The sequence below is a fragment of the Mesoplodon densirostris genome, chromosome 7, assembly GCF_025265405.1.
Source record: "Mesoplodon densirostris isolate mMesDen1 chromosome 7, mMesDen1 primary haplotype, whole genome shotgun sequence".
Lineage (NCBI taxonomy): Eukaryota > Metazoa > Chordata > Mammalia > Artiodactyla > Ziphiidae > Mesoplodon > Mesoplodon densirostris.
In genome coordinates, this window is record NC_082667.1 from 116,210,455 (window position 1) to 116,224,690 (window position 14,236).

A 14,236-nucleotide genomic window follows, 5' to 3' on the forward strand; every position below is an offset into this window, starting at 1 on the left:
GATTCTTTTTTTCAAATATAGATTTTTTTTTCAAATATAGATTTTTTTAAATGGATAGAAAAAAGAAGAGTTCTTTGGCACAAGTTTAGAGACCTTATTCTAGTTTGACTAATTAGACTTCTTTGGTATTATTGCTCAATCACAAATAAATACCCAAACATATCTCCCTATTTTCCATATTTGTAACATAACACATTCTGAAAATTTAAAACGAAGGGTATATGTGAGAGGAATTAGACTTATAATGATCCAGATAAGAGAGGTTTACATGTACATAGAAACAGCTTTTCAGCAATACATTCCAAAGTGGAATGAATTACCTTTTGTTATGTTCAAGCAGTTGTTATCCAAAGAATTACTGGGATGTTGTAGAAAAAAAAAATCTTCTATCGGTTAGAAATTTGGAACGGATTGTTGATAAAGTTCCAGTCATCTTTGAGATTCTATGATTTTATTGAAAGTCTCACCCAAATACATAGAGTGACTGAAATATTTTCAGTCTGATAATTCCATCAACCATTACACTACAGCCATCACCACTATGGCAGCAGGAACTGGCTTAATTTTACATAATTTTTTCTTACATCTATTTGTGCTGATTCCTAATAATCACAATGTTCTTTTTTAAAAAAAAAAAAATATATATATATATATATATATATTTTTTTTTTTCTTTTTGCGGTACGCGGGCCTCTCACTGTTGTGGCCTCTCCCGTTGCGGAGCACAGGCTCTGGACGCGCAGGCTCAGCGGCCATGGCTCACGGGCCCAGCCGCTCCGTGGCATGTGGGATCCTCCCGGACCGGGGTACGAACCCGTGTCCCCTGCATCGGCAGGTGGACTCTCAACCACTGTGCCACCAGGGAAGCCCTACCCATCCCATTTTAAATAGTCACTTTGAGGATTTTACTCCCCTGTCTCTCCTCTATTGAAAACAGGAGCATTTGGTTTCTTCAGTCGTCTGACATTTCCTGTGATATTTGGCAGTAGCTCTCAGTCACTTTCCCAAGTACCTTAAATCCCCTAAAGTACCTCTGGCCTTGTTCTGAGGGCTCTTAACTCATTTAAATTAAGTTATCCCTTCCTCCTTTCTGCCATTTTAGCTTCAATCCTTTTCTGCTGGGATTTTGTTGTTGTTGTTTGTTTAGTTTTATTTTTCTACCTTTCCCAATTTGATGATTATCTTCCCCTTACAGTTGAGGGTGAAACTGTAGTTTCTAGTCTACCAACAGTAGCCAGAGCACTCTTTGTATTCTGTGAGGCCATGTACCTTTCTTGCTTGAAGCCCTTCAATAGCATCTCATTGAATAATAAAATAATAAATAAAATCTAGACGCCTCACCATGGTCTAGCAAGGCCTGCCCTGAGCCCTGCCTATCTCTTCACACTCACGTCTGCCATTCCCTGTCTTGTCCACACTGTTCCAGTTACTCCTGACTTTTTAAATATGTGCTCAAACTTAACAAGCTCTTTCTCGTAATAGAGCCTTTGCACGAGCTGTCCCCTCTGCCCAGGCTGCTCTTCATCCTGTGGATGGTTTCTTATCATTCTGCTCTTGCCTTAAATGACTTCTTCTTAGAGTAGCACTTCCTGGACACACTCTAAACTGGTTTCCTACCTATTTCCCCCATCTGAAGCTACTCTCTATCTCATTACACTTTTTCTTGTTCTTCCCATCTTCTCTCACTATCCAAAATTATCTTATTTTAAATTTATGTACATACTTATGTTCTGTTTCCACCTCTCAGGGTGTAAGCTCTGTGAAAGCAGCCTTGTTTGTTCTTTTTGCTGCGGTATCCCTATGCCTGGATTGGTCCCAGGCAGATATTCCATCCTTTGTGAATCCTGAATGAATGAATAAATGGATGGAGGAAGGAGTGAGGATAGTGCAGAAAGAGTGAAGAGCTGAGGCCATAATCAATAGAGGGAACAGAAAAAAATAGGCAAAGGAACGGGAGACGGTCCAGAAAGACGCAGTGCCACACTAGACAAGGGAAGAGAAAATATCTAGACTTTGGGGACACTCCTCCTCAGAGGGGACTTCAGCTAATTGCGCTCAGAGATTGGGGAAGAGGAGGGGAGAGTATGGGGCCTGAGATTTTCAGAGATTTTGAGGTGGAGGGAAGGAATGACTCTGACAGAAAAAAAAAAAAAAGAATGACATCTGAGATATGCATGGAGAAGTTAGTTTTCCTGAGGCAAGAAACCCGTTTCACTAAGATTATTGGGGGGGAAATTAGTAACAGTAGTGGCAGTGACGCTGCGAGTAAAGATAAAGCATGAGATCTTTATATATATATATATATACTCACACACAAAATTGTCCACCGAGAGTAGGGACAAGGGAGCTGGGGACAAGAAAACCAGTCTGGAATCACCGTGGGGTCCTTCTTGACACAGAGATGCCAAGAGAAGCATTTCCAGATCAACACATACCTGAACTTAGAGTCAAGATGCAGAAATCACAGCCGGGTGTAGGCAAGTCAAATAAATGACCTGCTTCTGCTACTGTAAGTGAATTTTGAAAAAATAGTGCACACCCCATGGGATGAGAGGGAGGAAACCTCTTTATTTTAAACTGTGGCCAAAGAGCACATATGGGACTGAGAGATATTGGGCTCCCCCAGCTCTTTCCCTTATCCTGCCTGCCAGCTGTGTGGTTACTGTCACCAGCCAAGGGATGTTTGGAATTAGAACAGGAAACAGTGACCAGACTATGTAATCTCTTTCTGGAACTGCACATGGCAGAGAACCTGGCAGGTAAGATGGGGCCAAACAAGTTTTTTTTATATATTTCTTTCTTTTTTTTAAACGTCTTTATTGGAGTATAATTGCTTCACAATGGTGTATTAGTTTCTGCTTTATAACAAAGTGAATCAGTTATACATACACATCTGTTCCCAACTGAATCCCATCTGAATGATTAGGGAAGCCAGAACTTTCCTGACACCCAGGAGGAACCCCACCACTCAGAACACACTCTGTGTACAAAAAAGCCAGTGTCACAGTGCTTTTAGCCAATCTCCAGGAAACCCGTGGTTATACGTCAGTGAGAAAGCTGTCAATAGGTAGGTATGATAATCCAAACATTTGAGTGGGGAAAAAAGAAAACATAATTGGTGATAATGTACTTCACCTCAGAAGAAAAGTTATAATATATTTTCAGTTATTGCTGTTAGCCTGGCATAATTGTTTATGCATTTCTAGCATGCATGTGGCTGGAGCTCTCAGGTAGGTAGAAAGGAAAAGTCTTTTGGAGAAATAAATATCATTATTACCTTTGCTGCTTATCTGAATACTACTGTTGTTCTGACATTTGGGACAGGACTCAATGCTCATCAGAAACACTGTTGAAAAAGAAGAGAAAGAAACCACAACATGAGGCCCAGGTCTGCGACATAGGCCTGTGTCCCATGCCTCATTGTACTCTGAATAGTACTGACATTTTCACTTCACCTCTCTGAACCAATTCTCTCTAATTATCTGCCTCCCAGAATTACTGGGAGCACAGATGAAATTGTGTGTGTGGATGTGTTTTGGATTTTGTAAAGTCCTATAAAACCAAGAGGTGTTAGGCTCCCTTTCAGATGATTCCTTTAATCCTTACAGAGATGCGCTCAGCTGTTAACTTCAGCAGGATGAGAAATAATCAGCTTTTCATGATTATCATCACTTCTGTTATCATTATCATCAGCAGCATTATTATCTCATCATCACGGTATTTGAAGGCATGCTTTGGCCCAGAACCATGTTATGTACTTCATAAGGATTAATTCATTTACTCTGCACAACAATGTTAAGAAGTAGGTACTGTTATAATTTTTCTCTCTCTCTTTCTTTTTTTTTTTTTTTCTGGAAATAAATGCAAGAGGAGTTGACTTGCTCACTCAACTAACTGTACATGGCAGAACTACGACTCAGACCTAAGGCTCTTTGTCTACAAAGCTTTAAGGACTTAATTTCTTCCTATGACACCATCAAAAGACATGTCTATGTGCAAATCAGTCAGAAAGGTAATGACTCGCCATGCAATGGAAAGTTCCTAGATAAGTGGTGTGTAGATATGTGTATTTATATGTGAGAAAAGTAGGTATAATCCCTTTACTCACAAAACTTCTAGTATGATGAAAAACTATGGACTCTAAGTAAATAAACATGAGAAAATCCAATATATTTTGTGTTCTTTCTTTCTTTTTTTCTTTCTTTTTTTTGGGGCGGAGGTAGCTTATAATCACTCACCATTTAGAGAGCTCATGTGGATCAACATGAGTAAAAACCTCCTCATTGTTTTGTTTTTCTGTCTTCTGTTTTGTGTAAAAGGAATAACCTCTTGGCCTCATCTAACAGTTTTATTTTTAAGAGCACAACATATTTCATTGAATTCCCATGATATACCTGTGAGGTATGAGAGACTAGTCATCTCTTTTAGAGATGGCAAAAATTAATATTTAGAGAGATTAAATGATTTGTGTACTGTTACGCATCATTCGTTCATTCATTCATTCAGAAAACTTCTACTGGACACTTATTCTATGCCAGGTATTGGATTAATCTCTGGCTTTACAACAATAAGTGAAACTGTGGGCTAAGGGTTATTATGTTCATGGCCCTGGAGGATGGAGTCACAGATTATGCTCCGGAGGTGGGGAGCAGGGGGACAGCTGGGAAAGTTTTGAAAGCGGTAATATTTGAGTAGGTGAGTAGACTTTCCCAAAGAAAAGGAATGATAGAATGGGAGTTGATGGGTGTTCTGAAAGGCTTACCTTGTAGATGCGGGTGGCCATCTGCTGGTTCTTAATTTGGGGCACTTTTCACCAAATGACCCTGCCATTTTCAAGTAAGGTCGTGATTTGTGGCTAAATGGAGTAATGGAAGAGAAGGATATCTTTGGTATCAGACAGGTTTATCCTGGATACTCTGCTTGTTACCTCTGTAAACTTGGGCAAGTTATTTAATTCCTCTGAGTCTTAGTTTCTCCAGCCATAAAATGAGAATAATAATGCTACCTACCCATAGCTATTTATGGCAATTAAATGAGTTATCATATAAATCACCTGGCTCTTAGCATAAACTTAATAGATATTATTTTCTTCTCCCTTCATCATAAATAAAGACTAGACACTATTACTATCTTCTTCTTTTAAGGAAGCTAAAGTCAAGAGAAGTTAAATGACTTGGCCATTCAACTTGTATGTATGTGGCAGAACCATCAGTTTTTAAGGAAACTAAAGTCAAGAGAAGTTAAATGACTTGGCCATTCAACTTGTATGTATGTGGCAGAACCATCAGTTTTTTGTTTTCAATTCTTTGATGTTCCTCACTCACCACGCCCGTGGACTCAGATTTCCCCAACAGCCACGTATGGCCAGGTAGAGCCTAACGTACCAACTCCAGGACTTGAAGGAGGAAAGGGATGGGCCTCTAGATCCAGAATATATGAAACAGTAACATAGTTTCTAAAAGTTATTGCATTTCTGTAAGTACTTGCAAGAACGTGTGACTATGCCTAATGTTTAGGAAAGGCACAGCACTGGATTTTGTGTTTCAGAATGATTGATAAAGTCACTGAGAAAACCTGACTGGGCTGAGCAGCTGCCAACCTCCTTCATCCTTCAATAAAGCCTTCAGATTTGTTCTTTCCTGCTCCCACGCCTTGCTGGAGATGGCTCCCGCAGCTCCCAGAGTACACACTCCTACCACAGCTTTTGTCAAATTACCTTGTAACTGGTCCTTTGGGGTCTGTCTCCATCACTAGCCTGCAACCTCCCCTCTGGCACGAAGATTGGCATCCCGAACTCCAACACGAGGATATGGGAACACACTCTCCCTTGCCGTAGTGGTAAAGATGGCTCTACTTTTTAAGTAGTAGCGATAGGAACTCACTTGCCTTCTGGGTGAGTGAGAAACCTGCACGGGGGGATGGGGATGAGAAGCATAAATACAAGTGTCCTTCGGATAAGGGCTTTTTGAATTTCCCAGGGAAATTAGGAAAATTTTTACTTATCTTTGAATCTGCAGAAACTAGCAGAGTACTTGGAAAATAGTATTAAGGACACAAGCTAGAGTGAGGATAAGACATCAGTGGTGAGAACGTGGTACGTTCGCCAGTGGTTATGATACAAAGCAGATTAAGAGTAAACTATAGAAGATCAGATGAAAGGTAGTTTACATCTCAAACAGTAAAAGGAGCAAAACTTCCTAAAGCAAAGATAGGATTTCAACAGGAAGTGATTGAAAAGCAAGACATCTTGACAGGAAAACAACATGAGCAAAAGCATAGAGGCAGGAAAGTTTCAGACCTGAGATGAGGAAAGTGAACGATTTAGTTTATCTGAACATGGGACACATTTAGAGAAATGATGGTGGGTAATGCTGGAAAAGTAAGTTAATAGTCTTTAATGCTCATTAAAGTAGTCTAGACTTAGTTTGATAGGTAATTGGGAGTCACTGGAGATTTTAAAGCATGTAAGATGATATGAAATGAGTTTAGGAAAATTAATCTGGCAGAATACGAGACATGGAATGAGAAAAATAGGTGAAATGACTGGAGTAGATGTAGTAAGAGGGAAGGAGGGGCTGATGTAGGGAGTGGGAGTGGGAGAGGTCTGATCTTGGAAAAAATGTGAAGGTATAAGATATTGGATTTGGGGACTTCTCTGGCAGCACAGTGGATAAGACTCCGTGCTCCCAATGCAGGGGGCCCAGGTTCGATCCCTGGTCAGGGACTAGATCCCACCTGCATGCCGCAACAAAGAGTTGGCACACCGCAACTAAGGATCCCTCCTGCCACAACTAAGACCCGGTGCAACCAAATAAGTAAATAAATATTTTCAAAAATAATAATAAAAAAATAATAAAATCACGTTTAAAAAAAAAAAAAAGACATTGGGTTTGGCAAATGACCAGACGTGGGGAAAGGGAGGAAAAGTCACTCTAGTCAGGGTTGATGGGGAAAATTTTTATGCCATTAGAAGTTATAGAGAAGATAGCAGGAGTGATTTAGGGGAGAAAATGGCTGGATCTTGGGTCTTGTTTGGTATATTTTATGTTTCAGATACTGGTAGATCATCTGGAAATTTAAATTTAGTCCTTAGAAGAAATCACGATTTGAGAGTCATTGTCATAGAGTGATAATTGAAGTAATGATAATGGATGATATTTGAAGGAGAGACTATAAAGAGATAGGAGATCTTAATTTAGGAGGGTAGAGGAAGCAGTGGAGCCAGGAATAGAGATGGAAAAAGAGAGATCAAAGTGATAGGAGGAGATCAAAATAGTGCTGTGGTCAGGGAGTAAAGAGAGGGAAAGTTTCATGTCAAAGCGTGCTGCAGCAGCAAGTTAATTGGGGGAGAGTTGGCTGGGAGACTTGGTAATTAAGAAATCACTGATGACCTTAAGAGGAGTTTCAGTAGAGGAGAGAGAGGGGGCAACACATAATGGAAGAAGTGTTGGTACAGGGACTTCCCTGGTGACGCAGTGTTTAGGAATCTGCCTGCCAATGCAGGGGATACGGGTTTGAGCCCTGGTCCGGGAAGATCCCACATGCCGCAGAGCAACTAATCCCGTGTGCCACAACTACTGAGACCACGTGCTGCAACTACTGAAGCCTGCATGCCTAGAGCCTGTGCTCTGCAACAAGAGGAGCCACCGCAATAAGCCCGTGCACCTCAATGAAGAGTAGCCCCTGCTCACCGCAACTAGAGAAAGCCGGCGTGCAGCAATGAAGACCCAACACAGTCAAAAATAAGTAAATAAGTTAATTAATTTTAAAAAAAGAAGTGTTTGTACAAAACTAGTAGATGTGATTGGTTTCACTATCCTTTCAAAATATCTGATAGTGGGAATGAAAGAGGGATAGGAAAGTGATGAGAGGAAACTTTAGGATAAGTAAGGATTTTCTTAAGGAAGGTCATATGGGCAAAAGCTTAGAAGTCAACTCAGAGGGGAGGACTGAAGATGCAGGAGAAGTGAAAGAACTGATGCAGGTGCTTGGTACCAAGGAGGAAAGAGAGACTTGAATGGGGAGCACTAGCTGAAGGGTTAACCTCAGATTTAGAGGAGGAAGAAGAGGAGAAAGAGGAAGGAAACAGAGATGTTGAGAAAGGAAGAAATGAATTTCAAGTCACTCTAATGAGAGAAATTTTATGTTAGTGAAACAGGTAGTAAAGTCACCTGCTGGGAGTGGGAGGTTGGATAGAACTTGGGCCTTGAGGAGAATGAAAGAGATACTGAGAAGTCTCTAGGAAGTGGGATGCGTAATTAATAAAAGATGAGTGAAAGCAGATGTGAGTATCAGTAGACCTAACAAAGAATGGATTTGTGATGAATCCAGTTCCAGTGGCTTTAAGGCTTTCTCCAACAAAAACTGGCAACTATTCCTGAAGGCTAGAAGGCAATGGAACAGAAGTCCCAGGTGTTGCGGCATCTTGGAGTGGTAGTATCTTTGTGAAATGGTTAATTATATGCCAAGTCAAACAAATGGGATAAAAAAGGAAAATAAAGAATCACAGAGTGACTGGTGATGACAATAAGAATAAGAAGCAATTTTAGGGGTGGCAAGTAGTTGAGAGAGAAGGAATGGCGGGAGATAATTGCTAGAGAAGATATTTTGAGGGTTGGGATCTTCAGTGTGGAGCCACACTGAGGAATAAACAAGTCTGTATGGTGGGATTCCTGCTAAGTGACCAGGGTACATTGCAGACGGAGGACATTGCAGTTAAGGAGGTCAGGATAATGGAATTTTTTTGATGTACAAATTTGAATTATTTTTCCAACAAGTAAACATTACTGCAAAGCAATAAAATCAAAACAAATAGTTATGGAATTCGAAAGAATGAAACAGAGGAAGAGATTTCAAGTTCATATCCAGGTCAGTAAGTCAACAATTCTTTACTAAACTCACTAATGTTCAGCTGGACTGGATTGAAAGTTGGTGGATGTTTGCAGGTCTCTGGAATTTAAAAGAAAGGAAAAGAACGTGTGAGGTCAAAATATGAGAAGCTTTATCAGCATAGATTATTGACATTCACGAAGGCAACGATGGGTATAAGAAAAGAAACAACCGTTCTCAGATGGAGAAGTCACTGAGGAAGACGGACGAATTACAGGGAAGTCAGCCGAGAACTCTGAATAGGATGCAATAGTGACGTAGTAACTTGCATGAACTCCATAAAGGAAGAGCTGACTTGAGTCATGTGGATACAACTATGGTCTGAATAAGGCAGGTGGGAGCAGGGATAATAAATGCTTCTCTTCCAGGAGAATAGAAATAAGTGGAACACACAGCCTCCTTCCAAAGGATTCCAAGAGATTTAGTCCCATGAGGGCTGGGGGAGAAAGTAAGAAAAGATTCGTTTAATTGAAATGAAAGATGTAACAACCAAAATTGGGGGAAAGTTTGTTGCTAAAAGGACAAAACTGAGTTCCCATAACATCATAGTCCTTCTGCACACACAGGCACTTATGGTGCCTAAATACAACCCAAATACATAAGCAGCTGTGTGTTGCCAGCCATCCCCGAGGGCCTTCAAGGCCTTGAGGGAGGAGTCAGATTTCAGAGGGAGGAGACATACCCTTGGTCCTGTTTTTGTGTATAGTTGAAGTGGAAAGTAGTAGTAAGGAAACTACTTCTTTAAATCTCATCATGAACCATTTACTGTTTGGGTCTTAGTCCCCAGGACCGGATTGAAAGGTGAGAAGAGGATTTTAGCACTTTTTCATTTTCTTTTTTATCTTTCTTTTTCACTTTTCTTTCTTTCTCATTCTTTCCCTTCCTTCTTTCCTCCCTCCCTCCCTCCTTCTCTCTCTCTCTCCTTCTTTTTTTCCTTTTCTTTCTTTCTTTCTCTCCTTTCCTTCCCTTCCTTTCCCCTCCTTCCTCCCTCCTTTCCCCTCCTTCCTCCCTCCCTTCCTCTCCCCATCCCTCCCCCTCCCCTCCCCTCCCCTCCCCCTTCCCCTCCCTCACCTCCCCCTCCCTCCCCCTCCCTCACCTCCCCCTCCCTCCCCCTCCCTTCCCTTCCCTTCCCTTCCCTTCCCTTCCCTTCCCTTCCCTTTTCTTTCTCCTCGCTGACAGGAAGGAGGCAGGGCCACAGCTAGAACTCTTTTCCAGCCGAGATAATCTATTGATGTGGTATCGTAAGTGGAATTGAGAAGTGCCACCTTCCACTCCTCAGCTCCCAGGCTCAGCTGACTTGACAGCCCTCAGTGGGATGAAGGGCAGCATGTCCATGGCTTTCCTAGAAGTTTCTGTCCCAGCAGCACAAAATTCATTCCAACCTAGTGAAGTAAGATGAGTGTTCAGAACAGCTGCCAATGTGGGAGCTTTATTTAGACTCTCTTCAAAAGTCACCTCTGCTCTCAATTTGGCTCAGTGTCTGTTCCCAACTAGTCAAGGCTGGGGCTGAACACTCCACTTGGACGGGACCTGCCAGTTCAGGCAGAATTTGTAACAGCACCAGAGCCTCCAGTGTGACTATTCCTTAGGGGACGACCTGGCGACGCCTCGCCTGACCCAAGCACCTACTGGCCCTCGGTCTTTGCCCGGCTCTGTTTTTTGTTGTTGTTCTTTTTTTGCGGTACGCGGGCCTCTCACTGCTGTGGCCTCTCCCGTTGCGGAGCACAAGCTCCGGACGCGCAGGCTCAGCGGCCATGGCTTACGGGCCCAGCCGCTCCGCGGCATGTGGGATCTTCCCGGACCGGGGCACGAACCCATGTCCCCTGCATCGGCAGGTGGACGCTCAACCACTGTGCCACCAGGGAAGCCCCCAGCTCTGGGTTTTTATCCTCTATTCTGCCCCCCAGCAGTGGTGTCATTGCTCCTCTTGTCAACAGGAAGCAGAGATTCGAAAGTAGACCTAGGCTCAGAGACAGAGAAGAGTGACGCAGAAATGTTTGTTTTCAGATAGAACAGAGCAGGAAGAAAGGGAACACAAATTTTAAGAGTCTGGGGTCAGATACAATATAAAAGCATTTGACTCTAAGCGCATTAAAAAAAAAAAAGTAGCTTAGCATGTCCAAGGTGGAAACAACCATATCGTAGAGTGGGTTTAAAGAAACTTATTTTCCTGCTTTTTTTTACACGGAGTTACTTTATCTGTTTTGACTCTGAGATACCTATAACCCAGGAATATTTGGAAGACAAAGTATCCAGAATTAGATATTAAATCTTCTAAAAGTTCTTAGTAGTGAGCTGGTAAAAAAGGAAAAAGCCCTGATCTGTAGGATTTACACATTTCTGTGGTGTAAATACTCCTACCACGACTACTTTCAAGCTACTGATGTGACATCCTTGAATACGGAATTGGGAAGAAATGCACACATCGGTCTCATGAACGAATACAAGTCAGCAGCAGGATAGCAGTGCTTTTTCTATTCTCCTTAATTCTTTTTTTTTAATTTTAAAATTTTGTTTTGATGTCATCTTTTATTTAAAGCATATTTCACAAGCTAAAAGATACCTTGCCTGGGCCATGATTTGACACAGGATCAAACTCTTCCCTCAAAGTGGTCATTATTAAATGACTTGTAACCCTAATTGGTAGAAAATTTCTCTCAGCATCAATGATATTGCTTGTGGTGCTTTTCTTAAACTAAATCAATTGCATCCAAATTATTTCTAAACCTTACAAAATATATGAGACTCATATATTTAATATCTATTTATAGACCACAAAAATTATTCATTGGAATGCAAGGTTTAATTAAGCGGAACTTCAGGACCAATGAGAGACTGAGTATTATCTTGGTTACCAATGTGCAGTGCTCCTAATTCTAATCTGGGCTTCCCAGCCAACCTCCAGGGAGGGGCTGATGAAGATCAGGCTCCGAGGGCAAATTATGCTTCCTTTTGTGTGCTTAGATGCTCAGCTGGTTGGGAAACACTTCACATCTCAGGGCACAGGAAATCTTGGAGTGGAGGAGATGAATACTTTCCCAGTTCCAGAGTGTTCTTATTCCTGTCTGGGAGTGGCTGATGTGCTTGAGTCCCTGCTTGCAGTCACAACAGTATATAGAGAGACACTGCTTCCCCTCAATGAGTTTCTATGGCAACCTCACCCAGCAGGCAAAGAACGGCACTCTAAGCTTCAGCCGGAAGGTTAGGAGATAAAAATAAATTCTGATTAATCCAGAACCCATGTATGATTAAGACTCAGGAATTACCTGAAAACATAAAACCAGTCGGAGTGAAATTTGCATATTTTCCTTTCCTTTCTTAACCAAAAACCCACAAACAAATGAACTGATGCATTTTCTTTACCATCATGGCTCCTTGAAAAGCAGAGCTCTTTCTCTGAGGCTGGGTTTTGTTGGTAGCTTTTCTCTCTGAATTTCTTATTCCCTATATATCAGATTGCAAAGGAGTCTGTGAACTGAGAGTTGATACGGCCCAATAGGAAACTAGTGACCACAATTCATATTTCAGAGTTGATTGCCACAGCCCAGAGACTTGAAATGTAGCACCATATATCATGAGTCAGTAAAATCTCTGGATTTCTTAATTCTCTTACCTCAAAAACACACCTTCCCTGACAACCTTACAAGTGAACAGTGAGGCTCAAATGAGGTCATAGCTGTGAAACGTTTTTGAAAAAATGAAAAGGTTCTGTGCAAATGTAGGTTGTGACGACGACTGTTATTAATATGCCTTGGGCTTAGGTGGAGGGGAGAGCCAAGGGAGTAGGGAGAGCTCGGGCTATGGCGGGGAGGCGGGGCTAAGGCCCTCAGCAAGGTGTGGAATGAATCATCCGCAGACAACCAGTGCTCCCAAGGCTGAATGCTCATCCCTGCTGCACCCAAACTGCAGACTCTGTTATCATTTCAAAATGATTTCCTTCTTCTGTCTCTCCATCCACCCTCACAGAGATGTTCTCTCCTCCCACTCAGACTCCCCACACCCAGATTTGCCCCAGCCTGTCTGACCCTATTATTTTCTCCACGCTTGGGTGTCAGTGAACATATAGCCTCCTCTGCTTAAACTGTAGCCCACATCCCTGCTCAATGCATATTATTTTTCTCCTGTAAATTTCAGAGGTTTGGACTACTTACCTCTATTCTCTTTAGCTGCAGCTTCCCTTTTGGGCTTTCTTTCCATGCCCACCTCTATCTTCAACATAAGAGGATCTCTTATGTTGGATCTCTTATGTTGGAAGAGGATCTCCTAAGTCAGTTTAGCCTGCTTCAGAAGACTAAGAGGCCTTTGAAATTTTGAGGTAGGTCATTTCTAAAATGTTATTTTTCATTTTTTTAGATTCCCTATTTTTTAAGAAAAGTTTTATTTTGAAGCAATTATAGACTCATAAGAAGTTGCAAAAATAGTATAAATAGTCTTGTGCACTCTTCAGCCAGCTTCCCGTGGTGACATCTTATATAGCAGTAGTATGATATCAAAATCTGAAACTTGACATTGGTACATTAGTGTTAACTAGACTACAGACCTTATTCACTGTTGACCATTTAAAAAAATATTTATTTATTTTACTTTATTATTTTTATTTTCTTTATATTTTTGGCAGTGTCAGGTCTTAGTTGCAGCACGCAGGATCTTCACTGAGGCATGCGGGATCTTTTTCGTTGTGGTGCATGGGCTCTTTTTTGCAGCTGCAGGTTTTCTCTCTCTAGTTGTGGCACGTGGGCTCCAGAGTGCGTGGGCTCTGTAGTTTGCAGCACGTGGGCTCTAGTTGAGGCACGTGAGCACAGCAGTTGTGGCACATGGGCTTAGTTGCCCTACAGCATGTGGGATCTTAGTTCCCCGACCAGAGATCGAACCCACGTCCCCTGCATTGGAAGGAGGATTCTTTACCACTGGACCACCGGGGAAGTCCCTGTTGACCATTTTTTAAACCTGCATTCATTTATATGCTTGTGTGTATATAGTTCTATGCAATTTCATCCCATGAGTAGATTTTAAGATCCAGAACTGTTCTATCACCACAAAAGAACAGCCTCATACTACATCTTTATATGAATGCCCACCACCCACTCCACTCCACTCCCATCCCTGTCTCCTAGCAACTGTTAATCTGCTCTCCATCTCTACTTTTTTGTCATTTTTAGAATGTTCTATTAATGTAACCTTTGAGATTGACTTTTTTCAGTAAGCATAATGTCCATGAATTCTGTCCAGGTTGTTTTATGTATTAATAGTTCATTTCTTTTTATTGATAAGTACTTTTCTATTGTATGGATGGACCAGAGTTTGTTCAATCATTTATTAAAGAAAACTTTTGAGTTGTCATCAGTAT